This window comes from Aythya ferina (genome assembly GCF_964211825.1).
Source record: "Aythya ferina genome assembly, chromosome: 21".
In the NCBI taxonomy this organism is placed as follows: domain Eukaryota; kingdom Metazoa; phylum Chordata; class Aves; order Anseriformes; family Anatidae; genus Aythya; species Aythya ferina.
This window is the reverse complement of record NC_140319.1, coordinates 2,750,271-2,772,398: the sequence shown is the minus strand read 5'-3', so window position 1 is coordinate 2,772,398 and position 22,128 is coordinate 2,750,271. Positions and strand designations below refer to the sequence as shown.

At 43.8% G+C, this 22,128-nt stretch overlaps 1 protein-coding gene and 1 long non-coding RNA gene across 3 annotated transcripts in view; both read left to right on the top strand.

Moving 5' to 3' along the window:
• KAZN (kazrin, periplakin interacting protein) overlaps nt 1-22,128 on the top strand; it is a 182,065-nt gene that overhangs the window by 1,588 nt on the left and 158,349 nt on the right. The window lies entirely within an intron of this gene.
• Nucleotides 16,271-21,715, top strand: LOC311422302. The gene is made up of 3 exons (XR_014685256.1): nt 16,271-16,378; nt 16,496-16,611; nt 21,610-21,715. It is a non-coding gene; the product is annotated as an uncharacterized lncRNA (long non-coding RNA).

Here is a 22,128-nt window from a genome sequence, read left to right as displayed (position 1 = left end):
TGTCAGCAAGTTTTCTGGGAGGGTTTGGTATTCATTTTTCATGTCACAGGGCATGGAATCAGTCCCAAGGCTGTGGATCCACTACATTGAGTGCCACACATGGAAGAGACGCATTAGAGAGCCCTGGTCCTGTGCAAGCAGTTTGTTTTCCACATGAGTAAGACCAACCAGTTGGGAAAGCACAGGTGGAAAATACTGTGGTCTTTGCTCTTTCTTTCCCTTTCTCACCAAGGCAGACATCTGCAAGGTTAGGGCCTTTGAATCCTCCCCAGTAACTCAACCACAAGGTTTTCTGTGGGATTGCTTCCCCAGAGGTATTGCCAGGGTACAAGGTGCAACGTGAGGCAAGGATGTTGCTGTGAACACCACTGACATTCAGAGAGAAATGAGTAGGTAGAGAGTGTGTGATCTATGTGAGCTTTCTTTGTTCATGGCAACAGCAATATATAGAAGAATAATATATAAGAATAATATATATTCTGCTCTCATCCACGAGAGCAGAACTTCAGTGGATGTCTGAGGATATGTCTGTGTCTACAGGACCTTGCACAGTTTGGCTATCCCAGCTGTCACTGTCCTCTGGGGCTTTGATGTAGGTGGGAAGGATGCCCTGAGGAAAAGGGAGAGGATGCAGGTGTGGGACACCAAGCTGGAGGCACTCAGTTGTGCCCCTGAACAAAAGACATCGAGGTAGAGCTGTGAAAGGGCCCTACATCATGTTGGGCTGTGCAAGTCCTTCAGAAACCATAAAACCAGGTCTTGCCTCAGCCATTCCTTTGCAACATCACTACCTGAGGAGCTCTGCAGCGTTAAATTTTGACCTGTGCAGTCCAGGCTACACCAGCAAGGCTTGTAGACACTCAGTACCACATTCCTATCGTTAGTGACATCTGTTTTTTCTAACAGCACTGCAATGTGCTTGAATAATAAAGGTCCTGGCCTTAATTAAATGTCAAACTATGTGCCTGGAGAAATGCTGATCTCTAAATAAATCAGACTCGACAGCACAACTTTCAGGTGCCATCTGGAAACATCTCGTATTTTCTATACATCTGCCTTTTTCACGTTGCAAGTAAGCCAGAATGCTAGAAAGGGAGCTCTGGTTTTTATTCCAGTGGGGAGGAAAGGAGGTGTGTGGGAACAAACAAAAAACTGCAAACATGTAAAAATAAACGACAACAAAAACCACAAAACCAAGCCAGAACCAACAGCTCTGAAGTTCATAGTCTACCTGAAAACAATCTGAGTCTGGCTGTTGACTTCAGTAGGTTTCTGATCAAGGGAAGGAGACTTTGCCCAGAAGATTCCCAGATTTTTCTGAAGATGTCATGTTTGTTAGCTGAAAAGCAATCAAGGCAGAAGCTTTTTCTCCCAGGTAAAGTCCTCCCTGTATAAATGGGGATGCCCGCTGCTTGTTGGGTGAGCAGGACAAGGCTGGAGAGTCGCACTGAACTGAACCTCACTTTCAGAGATTTTCTTCAAACTGCTCACTTTGCACAGAGATCTGGGTGTTTGGGGCGGTAGGGACTCTTTTCCTCCACAGCACCTGCAACAAGAGCCTGCCTGCAGAGTAACCCTTAGGTTTTGTGTAGCAGCATCTGTCCTCAGGAGAATGAGAGCGGAGGATGGACGCGTGGCCGAGCAGCCTGCCCTGCTGCACATGTCTCTCTCGCCGAATGCCGTGTATCAGTAACTTGCTCTGAGAAAACAAATACTGAACATCTTCAAAGTTAACCTTTCTCCTGCCAGCTGCTTGTTTTCCTGTTTGATAGAAGACTTGAACAGTTTTCTGTGCAGCTGATTCTGCATAATTGGCTGATTATTCATGCGTTGTGTTTGTAGATTTGCATAACACCCTAGGAAGTGCAATGATAATGACAGTATTAGTCTAAAGAGTATGTTGTCATAGGGGAGCCCTGCTCTGAAGCTGTTCTGCCCTTTGCACAAGTCCTTGGTCTTTATTTAACCTCTGGAGCGCTGTTTACTTTTATGTTGCATAGAAAATGAATTTTGGAAAGAGCCTTCTGCCTCGGAACTGTCCTCTACTGCACTGCTGCCGCTTACCGTCCATTTATCATGCCTCAATAAACGTTTGTTTGCTGGGGTGTGTTCCTTGCAATTACCTGGGCTTTTCTGTTTGCACTGAGCACAGGATATAGCGCGGGTAGGAAGGCTGTGCTTTTATAGCACGGCTGGCTTAACTCCCTGCTTTGGTTCACTGACACTGCTCTAGCTGCCCAGGGCAGTAAATCCTTGCTGCTGTGTGCATTAAATTTGCCTGATGCAGGAGAGAGCTTAGTGTCAGCTGGGGGCACAGCCACCTTTCAGGTGAGCGTAATTTCAAAAGAGGGACTGTAATTCCTACCCAGGATTGCTTGCTGAGCAAGGTTTCCATCCTAACCACAGAGCCAGTGATTTCCAAACGCAGTAACCGAGGGGCTGGCTTTATAACCCAGTGCTAGATCTTCCATCGCAGCTGGATGTCCTCTCCACCAGGCAGTGCTGGATGAGGCTTCTTGATCGGGACATGAATTTGCACCTTACTCTGGCAGAGTTTCATGCTGTAAATTTTGTTCAAACAAAAATACGCTGTCAGTAAGAGGCTGCAGGTTTTTTTTTTTTTTTTTTTTCCCATTTGACAGTTTGATTAAAAAAAATCTGAAAGATTTATAACCAGAACTACCAAATTTAAAAATGAGAGAGACGGTGAGAATCTGAAGGGTACTGCACCCCCCCGTAATACTGAGTACGTGGAGTGAGACTCGATCTCAAGGAGAGCTGAGGGTTCCCCTGAGGAACTGGGCTTAGCAGAGAAACTGCTTTTTTTATTTGTAGGCAAATTCCAAGCATCTTGTTCAGCAAAATGCAGTTTTCTGGACTTCTCTGCATGTTGTTCTCTGACTCACTGCTCCATTAGGGTAATTGTCATTCTCCATCAATTCTTTGGCTCATGGGAGCCTAACAGATCAGCAGCATCCAGGTTTTTTATACCTTGCCAGTTAATTCTCTGTTGGTTGTGAAATAAGGAACTTGGTTCAAGATGTGATCCGAATGAGCAAGACAGCTAAAGTAACTGAAAAATCAATTGGGTTTTAAGATGCTGCACTGAAACTTCTATGTGTTATCTTGCAATTATATATGTATTAGCCAATATGCATACTTCACATCCCATTGATGGCTGCTCTACAAATCCACAGATCTCTACGAAGTCCTTTTTTAAAGAAAACTTCACTTTTATAATTTCTGATTGAAAGTTTGCATCCGACAACTGGGGAAAAATTTATAGGAAAAATTCTGTCCTTTACAAGATGTTGAAGGAAATCTCTGACCTTTCTAAATCAGGCTGGGGCCATGAGAATTTACTTTTTTTTTTTTTTTTTTTTTTTTTTTTGTCCTTTAATTTCTGCTGTATTTTTTTCTGGATTTAATTAATCACCAGCTAACCAGGCTCTGGTTTCATTCCTTTCACCTGGAGCCCAGGTGGTTGGGCTTTGCTCTTGTGGTGAGTTTCTGGTCCTGGGCATCCTCAACCTCTGTGAGCTCAGGCTGAAGCGTGGGAGCACCTGAGCACCCCTTGGGGCAGCTCTCCTTCCCTCTTGGGGGCAGCGAGAACACGGGCAGTGAGCATAAAACTTGCTTGGATCAGCTGGTTTAAGACCACGTGGGATCAGGGCTGGCAGAGTGCTCTCTGGTACTTTGCACGTTAGGTTTCCTACATGCATTAGTCGGTAATACATTTTTCACGCTAACGGTTCTCTGCTTTTAGTGACCCAGGAGAAGCTGTGTGTGTAGTGAGCAGATTTGCTTCTGAGATGATTGCAGGAGTCTTGCTTAATTCGCGTGCCACCAGCCAGCTCTGTGCAGAAGCAGACTTCAGGGGTTTCGAGACAAGAGCAGGTGTCAGGTGGGTGAGGTGAGATGTGTTCAGTGAGCCCCATGAGCCTGGTACCCTTGGGTAATAGATTTGTGATGCTGGGGGCTGTCGGGCTGCTGGCCAGCCCCAGAGCAACCTGGACCAGTGGATTATTTACTGCAGCCTTACCAAATTGCAGCCTGCCTTTTATTTTGCTGAAATAAAAATAATAATAATAATAAAAAATGCAGGTGGTGGGAATGATGATTTTTTTTCCCACTCATACTAAATCTGCCTGCCCTTGGAGGTTTCTCTTCCCTCGGGATGGAGAAAGGGAAGAGATGGTCCAGGTTTCTGTGCCCCAGCAGCTGTCTGGGCATGGCAGTGTCACGTCAAATAGTGCTCTGTGTGTCCGTGTAGGAGGTATCGCATTCATCAACCCCCAAATCCCATTTTTCTGAGATGACAAGAAATGCATCAAACTGCCCCAAATGTCCTTTGAGCCTTGTGCTTTGCGGGAGAAGAAGATAATCTGCTTCTGTCCAGGGCCAGCTCCAGCACTAGCAGGAAAACCTGTTTATTTCTCCCCCAAAAGCAATATGTAGAAAACTTCTTGGGGAGATGGCATGCTCCCACCTGAGCTGAATAGATTACAGGGCCACAGAAATGAAATGGAAAGATCACTTTTTTTTTTTTTTTTGCTTTCCACCCAATGGAATGAGCTATTTCTAGGGATTTAATAAGAAAAAAGTGACATTTATCTGGTACACCCCAGGAGGAAAATTTTATATATATACATTTTATATATATATATATATATACACACACACACACACTATATATATATATAAATTATTTTTCCCCATAAAATGAGCACCTAGGGATCTAGATGCTCTCCTGTCCCTCAGAAATAGCTGCTCTGTAAAGCAGAAGAAAATACCAGAGGAAAAGAAAGAAAATAGTGGCAATCTTAGAATAAATAAAATATAAATTGTTCCCTGTCACCTCAATGGAGGGACTCAATTATTGCAGCATCTGCGTGCTAATGGCTCACCAGCTGATTTACTCCTGATTAAATTAGGAGAAGTGTTCACTCCCGTTCTTGACAGACAAATTTGCTTTTGTCAATTAATGTTTGCAAGTAGCAAAGTGTAAAGATGTAATAATTCCTTCAGATTGAAAGCAGTCACCGTGTTTTTATGATGCCAAAATAATGAACTGAAAGCACGGGTATGATGAGGCTTGCAGCTACAACCATGAACTGGTTTTCCTTCCTTTCTTTTGGGGTTTCTGAGACAGTTTTAGTTGCCACCCATTGGAAAAAAAGAGAGTGGAATGAGAGATTTTGCACAAGGTGCTGGATTTGAGCCCTCACCGTAGATTTAAGTTATGGAAGATGACGACGTTGTACTTTATCACGTTAATGTGATGGCTGCAATCACAAAATTAAAAACATTTGAGCCTTTCCAAAGCAAAACATTCCCGCTGAGCCCAAATGAAATACTCTTGGAATATGTTTATATTATCCTGATTTGTGAATGAGATGACATATTGAAGTGGTATGAGCTGGGCAAGCTACATTTGAGCACTGTTAATTTTGGGAACGAAGGTGTAGTGCCGTCAGACCTCCTTGTAATGAAGGAATGGGTTAGCGTGCCCAAACTGGTGGTTTTTCTGCACAGGAATTGAAGAAAAAGAAAACGTAGCTGTGCCCCAGGGGTCACAACAGGAGGGTTGCAGACAAGGATCTTATCAGCTGTGCATCTGGGCATTTCTGCAATCCTGGCATGTAAGGCTGGAGCCAAAAAGCACTGCTGCACAGTGCACAACAGCTCGAGCTGGTGACTTGGAGCAAATTGCTGAGAGCCCAGCTCAATTGCCCTGGTACCAGCTCTGCACTGGTGCTGTGCTGAGGGTAAGTTCCAGATCATCCCCTCTGTTTGTTTTTCTGCTTTTCTTGTTTTCCCTTACTGCTGGATGCAGCTTGCAGGGACAGGAGTCCTTGTTGCTGTCATCTGCAGTGTGGTGGGTTGTGTTCTGTGTGCATGCTGCCTACTGTCATTCCCTGAGCAGGCTGCAATTACAGCACTCATCTAAGTGGTTAAAAAAAGTAAATAAATTAAATTTCAGAAAGTTCAGAACGTCTCTGTAAGGGCTTGATAAAATAAAAAGCATCAGCTCTGAGCATAGCCTGAACTCACAGCAAAATGAAACTTCGTTCTCCCTGCAGCATCCTTCTGCGTGGGTAAAAATAGTTCATGCCCTCATCTGAGCTGTTCGAGTTGTTTTACAGTGGTGCTTATTCTTAGCTTGGTTTTGCAAACACCAAAACAAAGGCACAGCATGCTTCGGTGACTCTGCAAGATGAAACAGCTCAGGTTTGCCAAAAATAGCAGCGAGGGTTGCAGGCTGAGGGTGCAGGGATGCTGGCACCGCCAGGAAGGGTGAAACAGGGAGAGGACAGTGCAAAAGCTTGCAAAGCCATGGCCAGGCCTGGGGTCTCCCAGATTAACAGGCTCTGCCTTGCTGTGTGGCCGGCAAGGGGAGAGGAAAATGGGCAGCTCTGCCCTTCCTCCAGCCTGCAGAACTCATGGGAATTGTTCCCTGTTTGTGTGCTGCTCCTCGTTCAGTCCGTGCCTCTCGTGGATGCGATTTACTGTTCCTTGCTGCCCCTCTGGAAGCCAGTTACGTGATGTTGTCCATAATGCTCGGTGCAAATCCAGCCGTGTCTGGGGAATTGGGATGACAGCAGTGTTTGAGCGGTGTTTGCCTGGGCTCGGGAAGGCAGGACAAATCCTCAGCACAGCCCTGCTAACATCTCCCACAGCAGTAGCTGTCAGCCCCTTGTCACGATCGCTCCAGCACCTCCAGGGTCCCTTCCTTTCATTCGTCCTTGTTTCTCCTCCAGAATTTAAGGCTTCCTTGACAAAGGTCTGACACGAAGGGCTCGATGCTTTCCTGGGTGAGCTTTGTGGGGCAGGCACAGCATCGTGCACGGGTGCCTCAGTGCTCTTAAACGAACTGGAAACATTAAGAGTGACTTGGCTGTGGCATCACGGAGCTCTGCGTGGGTTAATTCATGCTCTGCATCCTCAGTTCCCAGCCGCTGCAGCGCTGGCTGCCTCTGCTCAGCCGTTTGCCAGGTTTGCCCTCCAAGGGAGCTGCAGTTTGCTTGCAGAGTCTTTATCGTGCTGCTGGTCCCACCTCGGGGGTGACAGCCTTCCTAGGAGCTTTGCAGAGCTTCCAGCGACCAAAATTCTGGAAGAAACACAGAGCTTGCTTTTTCAATTCTTTATTTTAATTTATTTCTTTAGCTGTAGACCTCAGTATTCAGCTTGGAGAATGTATTTCCTATTGCAGAAGAAGTTTCACAGGCTTAGCTGTCCGTTTGGTGTGTGTGTTAACGTGCTGATAACACGCTGACACGAAAACTGAGGAGCCCTCATTGCAAACCCCTGTGGGCTTGGCTGGGCTGCAGGTATGGGCAGCCCCACCAGAGCTGTTGGTGCCTTTAAAAAAAAAAAAAAAAAAAAAGTAGGAAAAAGACATCTTAGCTTAGGAACATAAATCCAAACCTTCCTCTGTAAATAGATGGAGTTTATTAATAAAAGTTGAGATTTTTATGCTATTTTTTTTTTATCCAAGAACTAGGGCTTTAGTAAATACTTAGTAAGTAGAGCAAATATTATAAACGTCAGCCACCTGGATTGATAAGCTTGGACTTGCTTTCACTAAAGAGTGAACTGCTGCTCCTTCTGCAGGCACAGAAAGGCTGCTTATCTCCAAGGCAAACTCTAAATGAACTATAAAGGCAATTTAACATTCACGATTGCTTAAATTGGATTGACTCCCGTAAAGTGTCATGCAAATCGAGGAACACCAGAAGAGGCATTTCATATGTGAGATTTTTCTGGATTTTGATTTAAAATTTGATGTTCCTTAGAACCAGAAGTGACCAAAAGGAGTGCTGCTGTTGTGGTGGTCTTTCTTCCATTTCAATATCTATTCGTTCACCAAAAATATATGGAAAAAGGTGAACACCTTTAATTGAAAAAAAAAAATATATATATGCAAATGAGATTCTCAAGATGCTCATTATGCTATTAACTTGAGCATTTTGCTATATTCCAAGTAGGTCTAGAAGTCAGGCACCCTTACCCATCCAAAACCACAAATGCAGGCTGGAGCTGCTGCTTTGCCTTGTAAGTAGTGTGGGTCTTTTGTGTGTGTGTGTGTTTTGTGTGCATGTTTTTTCTTTTTCTTCCACTTTATCTGTTAGAGCTCAGTTACCTACTAATGCCCTGGTGCTGTTGGATAGCTCTCCAGGAAAGTTATAGTTTCCCTGTGGATTTTGTTGTACTTGACCATATTTCCCTTGGTCTGCTGCTTTCATTCTTGTTGGTCGAATTGGGGAATCCCAGATCACGAGCAATGCTTTTTTTTCTTCTTCACCTTTGGGAGTGCATCCTGTAATAGGTTAAAATGATTAATGAGGAAGCGTGATGGTAATCATTTCTTCTATAGAAAGGCTGAGAGGAAATTGCTAGGCTTTGATAGCCATGCCTGTGATTTTAAGCAGGGATTACTGGTATTTTGGCTTGTCTGTTATCTTTTCTTTTGTTGGGCATTTTTTACAGCTGCCAGTCCGTGGCAAAATCTGCTTTTGCAAGTCTCAGCGCGGGGTCGGTAAGCTAATGATGGAAGGGATTTCCTCAGGGCTCTCCTCTATAGGCTTTGGTCGTTTTAAATGAAGGAGAATCCTAATCTGGCTAATGCTGCTTTTGCTTAACTTTGTACGGTTGGTGCTCCGCTTCCACAGAGCCTGGGAAGAGGCCAGGAGAGGGAGGCAGAGTACGCTGCAAGGCAGAGCTCGCTCAGAGCTGATTTTGTCTCTGGTCTACTGATGCAAAAATGTTCCTGCTGCATCAAAAAAAAAAAAAAAGAAAAAGCAATGCTGGGGCTTTTCTGTGCTCGCTGGAATCTCACTGACACTGCTGGTCTCCTGAAGGTCAAATTCCCATCCCTGGGAGCTTGGGGCTGAAGATGCTAGCTGTGTCAGGTTAGCTGATCTGTACAGATTTGGGTTCGTTTCAGGTTAATTAGGGTAATTTAATGTGATTTAATTGCTATCAGCAACATTCAGTTTATCAAATAGGCCAATTTTGGTGTAAATGTGTCCTGAGAATTTTAACCTGAAGAAGCCGTCTGTTGTATGGGGTCGGTGCTGGAGATCTCACCTGCAGTAGAAAGAAAAATTGGGGAAAAAATTGGAAATCAAAATCAGAGCTTTGGTGTCCTATGATTCATGTTTTGCAGAAACCTTTTGTTTTGCTGTCTTTTCTTTTTGGCCCTTACTTGCAATTCCAGTAATTATTCTTTTTGTTTTGGTTCAGATTTATCTTTCTAATCAGGTCTCAGTAGAACTGGGCAGGGTGAAAGCTCTGAACCAGGCAGCAGGCAACCCCATCTCAGCTTTTCTCAGTTTTTAATTGAATTAATGTGTGTCATATCACGGGCCTCACCTTTCAGGGTCTCAGTCCATGTTAAAATTCATCGGGAAGGTGTGTGTTTGTTTGTTTTTAATGTACCTGCACCCTGTGTATGAGTTTTATTGGAGGACTGAGGCAATCTTGGAAATCCTTCTGGGCTGCAGCAAGGTGGCTTCACTCAGCTCAACGTCACAACGGATGGTCCTGAGGTGACCTGGGCTCCGTGCTGACTGCAGGGCTTCTGCCTGGTTGTTTTGGGTTGAGGCTGGGACAAGGGCGATGGAGGGAATGACAAAGGGCTTTGTGTTGCGGGCAAGTCTAATGCAGCACCAGGGAAATGAAATTGCTGCTCGGCGCTGCTTGCCGTACCCCAAGGCAGCGTGGAGCTACCCAGGTCAGAAATAACTCACCCTAAAATGATTATGTGATTGAAGCTTAGGGCGAGCTGCGCACAGAATTTCTTGCCAGGGAAGAGGTTTTAGCCAAATAAAGTTCTTGCGAACAATTACTCTCATAATTCAGTGGTAATCCTGTTGGGGAATTGCTCTCAGTAACTCTTTTATTATTAATTAGCGCAAATAACGTGAGGGATTAATAAATATTCCAGCACTTGATGAAATGCTGTTTGTTTATTCCCATTTTACACGTGGCAAACCTGAGGCATGAAGGTTTAAATAAGCCAGCCACCAAGTGACACAGCCAGGGACAGACAGCAAAAGTATTTCAGCTGCTGTAACAGGCGGACTCACATTGATTCAGTTGGATTTGTGATGGGAAAACGTAGCTAAGTGGTCCAGTTTGCTTTTCCAGTAAAGTTAAAACATGAACAGATGGCTTTCCAGAGTTGGTTATTAGAAGTTTCAAAAGGAACAGCTGAAGTAGCCCTTGACCCAAAATTACGTGCCGTGTTTTGCACCCAAGACAGTTAACTTTTTGGGATCTGTTCCTTATGGTGGTAGGTACAGAAATGCTGTTTGATTTTTCAGAACCAGCTGCAAGCTCTCGGCCTGGGGACTTGGCACCCTGATGGTTCCCCTGGAAACCTCTCTGATCCCTCCTTGCAGCTCCTCAGCCATCAGTGTGCTCCGTCCATCTCTGCAGGCAGTGCTCAGGCCATTAGCTAAATGAGAATGCTTTTTTGCATTCTCTGGTCTGGCAGGGACTTGCCTTGAACCCTTGCAACGTGAGGAAGCACTGCCTCAGCCCTTGCAGTCGCAGCAAGCTGGGGCTCAGCATCCCTTACAGCGCGGGCTGGCAGCGGGGGCATCAGCCTGAGTGGTGGGTGCTGGGTGGCTGGTGCTGCTTGGACCCATTGATTTGTTTGTCAGCAGCGTGCCCGGGGCTAGGCTAACCTTTCTCCATAAGCAGTCCGAGAATTAGAGATGACATTTCATGTGAGGAAATAAACTCCATCTGCCATTTTCTGCTTACATTACCGTTTTCTCCCCCTTTGCAAGTCTAAACCATTAGCGCTCTAATGCATCATCCAGACAATGATTTTCCGTGGCTTGACACTCTGCTCAGACCTCTCAATTCTTGTCACCGAGACGTGACAACGTTTTTGTGGCACTCTTGCTAAGAACAGCTAATCCAGGTGCTGAGCAATTGAAGGGCCGATGCGATGAGGAGCGGCGCAGTCCCTGGCTCCATCCCCATCCCACCTTCCTGTACCGCAGCCCGCTGTGGGAGGAGGATCTGGCACAGTAGGAACCAAAGAACAGAGTGCAGAGGTGTGAGGAATGGTAGCCATCTCCTCGAAATCACCCTTGTTACAGCCTCAAGCCCATAATCTGCACTTCCCTAGGGGCTGCAATGGTTGTTGGACTGATGGACGGCTCCTTTCATCCGCTTTACTGCACGGAAAGAAATGTGTCTGCTCTAAAACACTTCCCTTCAGGGCTTATTTTTGTGTGTGTTGTGAAGTTTTCATCAAGTATGTGCTTGAAGTAAGAACCTTGTATCTATTATTTCCTTTAAGAAATAGAAATAAGCATAAAATGAAGCAGCTGCTAGGATTGTCGCATTATAGTAAAGAGCAATGTGTCGGGAGGAGAGCACTTGCCATATTTTCTGAGGTGAATAAATGGATGAATAATTAAGTAAACTTATACATAATTAACTCAGTCTGTGGGCATAGGACCAAATTGGAGAGACCTCTGGTCAAGACATATACATTAGCCACTTGAATAAGTGGCAGATCTTATTGGAAGAGCAAGATTCCTTCCACAAGTATTAGCTGCTTTCCTTGCTGTATTTCCAGTGACCTTTACTAGGTTTTCTTTTTTTTGTATCCATTTCATGAACTCATAATGAACGTATCTATTGTTGTTTTGCTGCTTATGCCTCACCCGTGCAGCTCATGACGTGTGGTGTGATTTATGTCTTTCTGTGCAATGCTTTAGGCTTCATTGTGTTACTGCATACAGCACCATTCCGTGTAGAAAATGAGGTGGTGAGCTGCAAAACGAAACTGTTGATGAATTTAAATATGTAAAGCTTACACATGATTTGGGGGTAACTAAGGGCTACAAGACTTTTTTTTTTTTTTTTTTTTTTCCAGCTTTGTGCCCAAATTCTGTATCTGTCTTTAACAGCTGATGTTTTCATTCATATTAAACAAAACCAAACAACAGAGCAAAAAACTAAAACACCTTGAATGGATGGTGGATGAATGTAAGAGTTGCTGCAGATGCATTTTGCTGTCTGTGAGACTGAGTTCTTGAGGAAGAATCCTTGAGGATCCTGAAAGTATTTTAGCAGATCTGGTTACCCTTTGCTACTTTGGTTTTAAGCGAGCAGCGAGGAGCAGTTGCTGCTGGAGCATCTCCTCTGTTGTTATGGGAACGTGAGCATTGGGGTGCCACCGAAGTCGGCAGTGATGGCATTTGTTGCATGACATGTAAAATGAGCTCTCTGGGAGGAACAGCTCTTTCCTCCTTAGAGGAATTTGCACTTTTGCTTTTTCAGTGCTGCTCTGAAAACAAGCTGCCTGGGAATGAAGCAGCTTCTGGAGCAGTAGCTGTGCCAGTGAAGATATGTGGCACGACTGCACTGCATTTCCATGCAGCCTGCTGGTGTCTGGCTGGTGTGGATGTGTGTCACCGTCCCTTTCTGCGCTACTGCAGTAACTCAGAGCTGCTTGAGGCATGGGAAACCCATGCCCGCAGTTCTCCTGAAAGCCTTTTTAAAGTTCATGGGATTGTTGTGAGCTCCAGGTCCCGATGTGTTCGGTAGGGTCTGCAGTGCTGAGAGGCACCCTGCTCATGCTGTAGTGCCAGCAACTGGACAAGTCCTTGGTGCAACCAAATCTGCATTTACAGCAGCGTGTTCACTTTGAAGCCTGAGTAAAGAAGAAGTTGCAAAGTCCTCCATTACTTCATAAATTCATTGTAAGCTACCCGGGGTGTACATACACGAGCAGGATGGTTCAAGACCTTATTTGAAATGCTTTTTTCCTTCTTTAATGCAAGACGAAGCCTTCCATGGTTTGGTGCCTGCTCATGCATGAAGTTCTGAGCTGCAGCAAAGTATTTCACTTCATTACTTTTCCCTCCATTGTTCTTCCTGAAACATCTACAACACGTAATATTGGAAATGCTCGAATGTGTAGCAGTGAACCTGCAGAAACTTTGGCACTCTCTGCTTGGAAATTTAAATGCAGTTTGCAAGAGTGAATCTAAATCCGACTTTATGCATGCTGCATGCGTGCACACACACAGGTAGCGATGATGTTTCTGGTAGTCAGCATTTAAGTAATAATTTGCATACATAATTTATGAAATCCTTACAGCTTGGTGGTTTCTAAACAGTCTTAAAACTCTCATGTTTTGAAGAATAAAACCTGGAAACGTGAAGATGAGCTGGGAATCCTTAACGCTTCTGAAAGCTGCCTGCCCTGCCTGGAGGCTCTCCTGCTGTAGCCCCTGGGTGTTGGTGAAGTCCACAGAAGAGTCCCTCGGCACAGCTGGGACCACACGGGGAGAGGTTGTTGGACATGGCCCAGATTCCCACTGAGGGTCAAGGAAAGATGATGTCAAACATGGATTTTTTAAATGCTATTGCATACTTTCCCCCAAGGCACATATTTTGCCTTCCAAGTTTTTTTTTTATTTTTTATTTTTTGCTTAATTTGCCAGATCATTCCCCATAATGACAACAAAAATCAATTGTTTTTTTAAATATCATGGATTCATGGTTGCTGTTGTTCACTCTTTCATTCTTCAGTTCCCTGCTCTTAGTCAACCAGGGATTAGAAGCTGCTGCTCATTTGAAGTTGGTGATACCACAGGGTCTCTAGCATGCTTGTGAAAGACAGAAGAATAAAAGAGAAAACCCAACCCCACGTTTCCAGTATTTCTAGACATTCTGGAAGGGGGAAATCTGCCAACTGAAGAAGTACAGATAATTTTGTTTTATTTTTTTTTTTTAACCTAACCCAAAAGAAGAATTTCAATTTATTTTTTTCAGCCCTATGTATCACCAGTAGAAACACACTGGGCATTCTCACAGTAGTAGCCTTGGAACAGACATAATTATTAAAAGGAATAAGAAAGATCTAGAATAATTGGCCATGACTCATTTTTCAATCACAAATGAGTGCTGTTCAGTCCTCCTGGAGGGACGTCACACTGGCACTCACGCCAAGGCTTCAGAAGGGAGCAAATGAGATGCGGGTTAATAAAAATCACTAATGTAGTGTTTTTAATAATTCATCTTGTCCTTTGCTGTCAAAGATGCAAATACCTGTTCCTTAAAAGCTTATCAGATGAAATCCCCTTCCTGTCAAGGAAGCACATGGTAATGTAATCACAAAAGGGAGGCTTTCTTCTATTGATTATTCTCTCCAGATATCACAGGAAAATTATAATTCCTGGTTGCAAATCTGATTGAGTTGTATTTCTTTGGGAAGATGCAATGTTACCGTTCTGTGAGCTCGCTTCATTTTATTTTATTTATTTTTTTTTTTCACAAATGAAAGCATTCTGACCATTAGGGTGTCACAGACAGTCTCATTTGGCTGCCGTGCTGATACGGTGGGCACAGATCTGTCCACGTATGCGTGCGCACGCATTCACCTCTTTCATTTCAGCAGCTGGCCTAGGAATTGCAGCATCTTGCCTTGGCCTCTCGAAGCCCAGTTTTAAACCACAAAATGACATAAAAAGGCCCCTCCTTAGTCAAAAGTAGTTTAACTGTAAAGTTTGCTAGAGATCTGCATGGGTTACTAATAGAAATTGCTTTCTTACTGTTGGTGCAACACAGGGAGCATGGCTATGGATGAGCAAGGGGGACGTTTTCTATTTTAGCTGTTGCTATAATTAAAAAAAAACAAACAAACCCCCCCAGCACAAACGAACAAAACCTTTGTCTGAGGAGCTCTGAGTGCAAGACCTTTCATCCTGATTTAAAAGTCAGAAAAGTATTTATGGGATAAGTTATTTTATCTTGGAAACCTAGCGAGTTTTATCTGGACGTTAGGGAGAATATATGCAAAAATGGCCATCGTAATTCTGGTCGTATTTCCAAACTTATCTCTATGTTAAGGAGAGGCACTTGCATCTGTTATAAAATGCTCCTACACCTGAGCTGATAGGTTAGCTGCAAAAGAGAAAATCTTTCAGAAGAAGATAGGAGTTCTTATTCTATTAATCCTTGAAAAATAACCAAACGTTTCTTTCTGTATTTACGAGGTCATCCTTTAGATCGGAGGCTTGTGTGTGGGAGGCATTTATGCATTTTACACAACACTTTGAGATCAGTGGAAATGAAAAGCGGTATAATTACCCTCTGGCCTTTTATCTTTCTGCAGTATCAATCTCTAGAGAGCACAAGGATGGGGTAGAGAAGCATTCACGCTGGGGATAATCATAGCCATTAGATGAAACAATGCTGACTTAAACACAACTCTGTTTTTTTTCAGTAAAACCTTAGTTTCAGAGCCTGCGGTGGTCTGCCAGTGAAATCGTGCAGCCTGAGGAACAGCCAAATAATGTTGCGTGTAGGGAAGGACCTGTATACAGACTGAACTGCCGAATACGCTAGTGAAGTCAAATTTAGTCAAAGTTGGTAAATCCCAAGGGCTGCTATTACAGAGTGTGGGGGGCACTGTGCGCAAAGAACACGAGCGTCTGCTTTAAGTGCAAAATCCAAGTCAGCCTTAATTACAAATTTGTGATCGATGCTGCTGTATTTTATATGGGTTGGTGAATAATTAACAAGAGAGTGCAGCCCGAGGAGGGAAATCTCCTTTTCAGACTCTGTGTTGAGGGAATGCTCATGCTGGTGCATTTTAAAGGAGGGGAAGGAAAGGGCAAAATCTGTAATACAACTGGAAGTGAAGTAATGTTTTTGGTGGGTAGTGAAAAACAAGCCAATATGAGCCCTTCTGCTCGCTCCGTCATCGTTAGCATGAGCAGCAGCAGCGCAGGAGGGATTGGTGATAGTGTGGGGAACGCTCTTGTATCAATTAGATCTTGGGTCACATCCTAATGGTGCTTCAGGGGGAAAGGGAAATCGCTCAGTCCCATGCCCCAGAGAAAGCCCAGCACGTCCATTTATCTCTGTGTGTCAGAAACCAATGGGAAGCACGATGCCAGTTTGCCACTTAAAGTTTCTATTTTTGATTTTTTTTTTTAATTTAAAGTGGGTTTGCTAAGTGACAAAATGCTGGTAGGCCTGAGTTCCCTTGCCATCACTTTATCTTCCAAAAGCCAGCAGGATGAAAATCCAGGTGTGGCTGGGTGAGTTTTAGTAGAGAATTCAACGGGGACGATATTTGTGTTATCACTTAGCTATAATTTTGTGGGTAAAATGGGTGATTCTTCTTCTGTCTTATACAAAGGCCTGCGAGCTTTCTTAAGTCAGATTTCATCAGGCTTAAAACACCATCCAAGGAAAACAAGCAGCTCTTTCACAGTGCATTTTATTTGCAGGAGTGCTGAGAGCTCTGCAACTACACCTGAGGTTACTTGCCCTGGAAATAATTTGGTGTTCAGTGTAACACAGAGTCCTCTGAAAACACTATTGATAGTCTTAGGCAAGTGAGATGATTTTCAAATATTTCCTAAACTAATGGTATTGTCTTTTAACCTCTCTCTCCACATACCTGTGTCCTGTAGGCAAAGTAGAATAATTATATTTTCCCATCTTATAGAAGCCTGGTGACAAAGTTAATGCTTCTTGCATCCATCTAATCTTCGTGCACACAACTTTGAGCTGCGTAAAGAGAAAGCGTGGCTGTGGCACTATTTATCTTCTCATTCATGACAGGTATGAAATCTTCATTTCTTGCATAAATGTTTTTACTCTCACATCCTTCTTCCTGGTGTGAGGATCCTGAAATCTGTGGGCTGTTGCGTTGTGCCTGGAGCAGCCAGATCCAAGCCTTTGACGTGGCTCTGAGGGTTCTTGCACAGGGCTTGGAGCTGGAGCACACCCGTGCCCCAAAGCAGTAAAATATTTTGGTATTAAAGGATGTTCCTCCTCTTCGAAGATTTCTTCTTGTAGAGCGTCACTTGATCCTTCAAGATTCCTGAATTAGATGTAGGTGTGAATAAAATGTAGGTGCACGTACTGCTGTGATGGGTGTAATGGAACAAGAATGTAAAATGCTGCATGACTTTGCAATGGGGGCAGAGAGTGTTCCAGACCTAAATAGATGGGCAGTGGTGTCTGTGTTGCTGTGGTGCGACAGAACATGATGTAACTGCAAATGGGGCTGATAGCAGCAGCGACCCAAATGCCATCCGTAAACCTCGGTAGTTGGACCACTTGTCTTAATTTTGTCATTCCTAAAATGCAACCAGATAAACTGTTGATAAATCTTGCCCATACCATCAGGGTGATTTGTAATCAAATGGAAGTGAAGCTGTTTAAAAAGAAAATGGGCCCAGCCATATTTTTCTAGGTTTGTTTTTGAACTGGCATATAAAAGTGCTGAGACAATAGGATATTGTGTTCTGAGATGAAGTAGCCTGAAGATTTAGAAAGAAGCGTGAGTGTCTAAGTAATAAATGATACCAGGGAAAACATCACAGGAGAGGCTTTAAAGGCCAGAAACAAACATACATTAATGTTGTAGAGTATGAGTTACCTATGAGAAAAAATGCAAATATTATCAGATTCGAAGTGTTGAAGTGCTCCTTTAGTGAGAGCGGTGCTGTGGTGTTGACACTGATATTCTAGTAGTTTACCAAGCGATAAAATGAAAGTAATTTATTATAATTTTACAGTATTTTTTTCATATGGAATGAAAGGTTTGATTGCTTCCAGTTTAGTCCATTTCACTCTTAATAATATTGATTTTGCCATATATTTTTCTTACATTTTCAGAGCCTTTTTCTGAACTTGGCAAAAGATTTAAATTTTAATGCAGTTGACAACATAAAAACCAATTTTTAAGGAATCTTATTATGGTAATTACATTTCTCTGCTGGAAGCTAATGTGTATATTACACGGAAAAATAGTTTTTGTAGTTGGGAAGCCAGTGTAAAGGGACAGTCACTTAAGAATAAAATGTTACAAGCACTGTTAAGGTCTTGGATTTAAGATGATTTCAGTGTATTTGAAAGACTAGAGAATGGTACATGCCTTCCTGTAGCTTTTTGTATTTGCCCCCACTTCCAGCGATGATAATTTTATCCTACAGATGCTTACTCTGCATCTACAGTTCTGACTTGTCTCAGAAAAGTGGTTGAGCTATTGTAGTTCCTAATCTACGTCTATGTTTCATGTATAATGTAGAATACCAGACTAGGCAGAACAGGCATGGTATTTGAAAAACTCTTTGGACTATGAAATGTGAATGTTGTAGCAAAAAATCACTAAAATTAGCATTTTTTAGAAACTGTCTCCTAAGCATAACCTCAGGAATGACAGAGTTGCAGGGAAATAAATTCATCAGACAACTTCTAGTGCTTTATCTGCACACAACATTTATAACAGGATGGCCTAGGGGAAGCCCTGGAGAGGTCCCCGAAGAGGTGCAGCCACCTGCTGAAGATCAGAGGTGGATTTGGGTCGTGGTTCTGGAGGGGATGGAAATGGGGCATTAACAGGCAGAAGGTGCAGGAGGTGGGAGGGAGAAGGGGCTCGTCTGGTAACCCTGGGGGGAAATGGTGATGGCTGGAGCAGCACTGCAGATTTGAAGGTGGACAAAAGGGGAAAAAATGTAGCTGAGGGTTAGTAAATGTCTCGCTTCTGCCTTGTGTGTAAGGTAAGGGCAGAAGGAGGTGACAATGATGCATTACTAATTACAGGGTGAAACACCTGCCCCCCAGTAGGAAATAGTGAATGAGTTCCTTCTTTTACTTGGCTTGCATTTCAACTCATCCATTTTCTGAAGCACTCTGCTCAGGAAAACCTGATCATGTGTTCTCCACCTCAAAATGAAGCCTGCAAAATACTCTAAATCAAAAGAATTAATCCAGAGGTTGAACCAATTCTCTTATGTTGCCTATTTGGAAATAGTGAATTAGGGAAGATGTGGCAAGTCAGGAAATGGTCTTATCCAGAAACTGTAAAATAGTTTCCAACTTGATTCTTTACAGCTTCAAAGCCCACATACCTATCTAAAGCATAACTGAGTTTGAGGAATAGAAGTCAGAAAGATAAATGGTTGGACCTCACTGAATTAAGAAAGCAGAATCAATGCTCCTTGTGTATGAACACAGTACAGTTTGTAACCCAGCAGTGTGCCTGTCCCAGCCACGGGCTGCCAGCTTCTCCAGAATAATACTGTGGAAAACTATGTCCAAAGGTTTTGCTGAAGGCTAGGCAGACCACGCCAACAGCCTTTCCCTCATCCACCAGGCGGGTCACCAGGTCACAGGAGGAGATGAGGTTGGTCAGGCAGGACTTGCCTTTCCTGAACCCGTGCTGGCTGGGCCCGATCCCCTGGTGCTCCCACATCCATTGTGTGATTGCATTCAAGATGAGCTGTTCCAGCGTGGTCAGCCCTTTCCTTACCATCTGCAGCAGAGTGTGGATGTGTTTTTTTTGGGAAAGAATGAGAAATGTTTTTTCCCTGTCTTAACTGGAGGAAAAAAAAAACAGTTTCAAATCATCACTCCAGTAAAAAATAAATTATTTATACAAAGTGGAAGGGCCGGTAGCCCAGTAGCCTAGGGTTTTGCAGGGTATGAGTGTAGAAAACAAAAATCTAGTCTGCCTAGACCAGATCAGCAAAATGAACTAAATTTTACTACTGTTTGAAAAAGCAAAAGTCTCGTATTACTTCTCACATAAAATTAATGCACCAGCAGCAACCCAGGAAGACCAGAGTCTGGCTTGCAGTGAAGTCCCCCCAGGAAAGTGGTTTGGCTGTCTTCAGGCTCATGTCTTACCATTTAGATTAATGTGGAGGAGAGCCAAAGGAAGGGATTGAGTCAAGCTGCTTGTCAGTATCCTAATTTGCTTTTTACTGAGAAAAAGGGCTTTGCCCCTTTACATTCACCTCCCACTAAGCAGGACTTTGCTGCCAACAGCTCCAGGTGCCCTCTCAGCAGAGCACCACGAGCCTGGAGGGATGCAGATTTGTGCCCTACTGAGAGCTTGGAGATAAAACATCCAGACTTTGCCCTGTAACCTCTTCTCAGGAATGGGCAAATGAATAGGTTGTGACTAAGCATCAAGTTGAGATAAATACTCCTCGGATCTGGAGGTCAAATCCTGCCCGTATGTCTCAGCCTGCTACTTTTGTAGGGAGATTAGCAGAGGCTGTTCAGGGGAGACCTTTGAAAGTCAGTGTGCAGCCTGGGCATTTAGAGACTTCGATGTGCTTCCCATCACTCTAGTGTCAAAACTTCTTTTCCCTTCTTATGGTTGCAAGCAGCTTGTTTGTTCTCAGATTTCGTTCTTCACTGTTGCTTCAGAAGCCCAAATACATGCATGTAGTTAAACAGGAAGGCAAATCTAATCTCTAATTTCCCAGAAATAGAAAGTCTACTCCGTTCTTCTATGTTACAGTATTTTAGGTTCCCTATTTGTTCTGATTTGAAAGCTCATATCAGGAAGGAGAAGCTGCACGGAGCAGACAGTGGCTCGGCGGCGTAACGGGGCTCCTGCATCCATGTGAGCTTTCCTCCTGGTCTTGCACCTTCAGTTTCCAAGGGCCAGATCTTCTAAGCCAACCTGTGGCTCAGTTTTTGACCTATAGAAAGATGGTAACCACAGTAAAACAAAGCGGGGAAAAAAAAAACAACACCCCAAATATACATGTGGCCTTCTTTGAATAATAATTCATGTAATTTGTGAATTCATATGTATCAGTACCCCTCATCTTTCAGCAGCAGCATTGGAGAGGCTCAGTGAAATGCACAAACAGCAGTGGCTGGCAGGGTTTGGGCTGGTTTTGCTTTCTTTACTGCTGAAGTTGGATGGTTTTAAGGAAGCCCTCTGAATGCTGACACGAGGCATGGGCAGGGCTCGGCGTGGTGGTGTGTGTGGTAACCCCGTCCGTGGGGCCAGGATTCAGCCTGCGTGGCTGCCTCGTGGTGGAGCTGCACAGAGCCCGTGAGTGGGTGATGGTACAGATACAAGCATTGATGCAATGCAGTGCCGGGATGCTTTTTGATTGCCCCCATTAGCACCTGCCTTTCCAGACTTAATTCCCACGTCACTGCAATGCCCTCTCTGCTCAAAGGAGAAAAAAAATAATCCTTCGTATGTGCACTTAATTGTTTCAGCTTTATGTCGGTATTTTGAATCCTGTTGCTGCAGCCGTCATTGCTCTGGATTACAAACAAAACTGCATCATCCTAAATGTTTGCCTTGTTTCTGATCAACAGGTTACTATGGTAACTGATGTTGCTCTAGCTGCTGCACCGGATGCGCCAGCTCTGTCCCTAGTCTAGTTTTTTTCTAATAAATTAATTGCATTTAAATTAAACATATGAAGTTATTTCATGTCAATTAATTTGGATGTTTAACTGGATGTTTGCAGAATTTCTCTCTTCCTACTCACCCTGCAAGATTAATTAACTCCTCCAGATACTGTAGTCCATCACACGAAGCTGCGGTCTTCCCCAGCTATCGGCAGTTACAACGCTCGCTGCCTGCATGGGAAGTAATCAGTGTCCAAAATAATTGCTTTTCACAAGCCTGTAGTCAGCTGTCTTGTCAGATATTTAAGCAGTAATGAAACTGTTTGTGTTTCCAGAAAAAATACTCAGCTGAAACAAACAGTAATTGCAGGTGGAAAGCGAAGCTGATAATGGCCCTGTTTTTGTTTAGCACATTATGTTTTTATTTGTTGGTCCTCTTTGCAGGCGTTCCCTCCAGCACTGGCACCAGCTCACTCTCCGCTCTTCTGTTGTGGGAGGAGGTTTGGTTCCTCCCAGTATCGCTGCTGTGCTTTAAGGCCAGGAATGGTGGAGATGAATCCATGCATCGTGCAGAGCATCCTTTGTTAGAGGCAAATGTACAGGGCTGCTGTGCACAGTTCCTGCCATTTGGTCACGCGCGTTCAGCCAGCAGTGGGGGCTTCCAAAAACACTCATACCTGGTCATTTTAAAAAGTCTGTGAGTAGGATTATCCAAAAGTGCTTCTAAACCTAAGCTGAGAGCTCAGCAGCAAATTAATCCATTGTGTAGATTTGCACGATGCAATGCTGGGCTTTCTCCTAAAATTCAGAGTTCTCAGACCAGAATAGCTGTTCTGGGTGTACATGTCCAGCCTTAGCCTAAAGAAAGAAAAAGAGGAGGAGATGGTGAATGCACGTAGCAGACTTAAACATTTTATACCGAGATTTCTGATCTGCAGTCACGAGCTGTAGAGAAACTGGCTG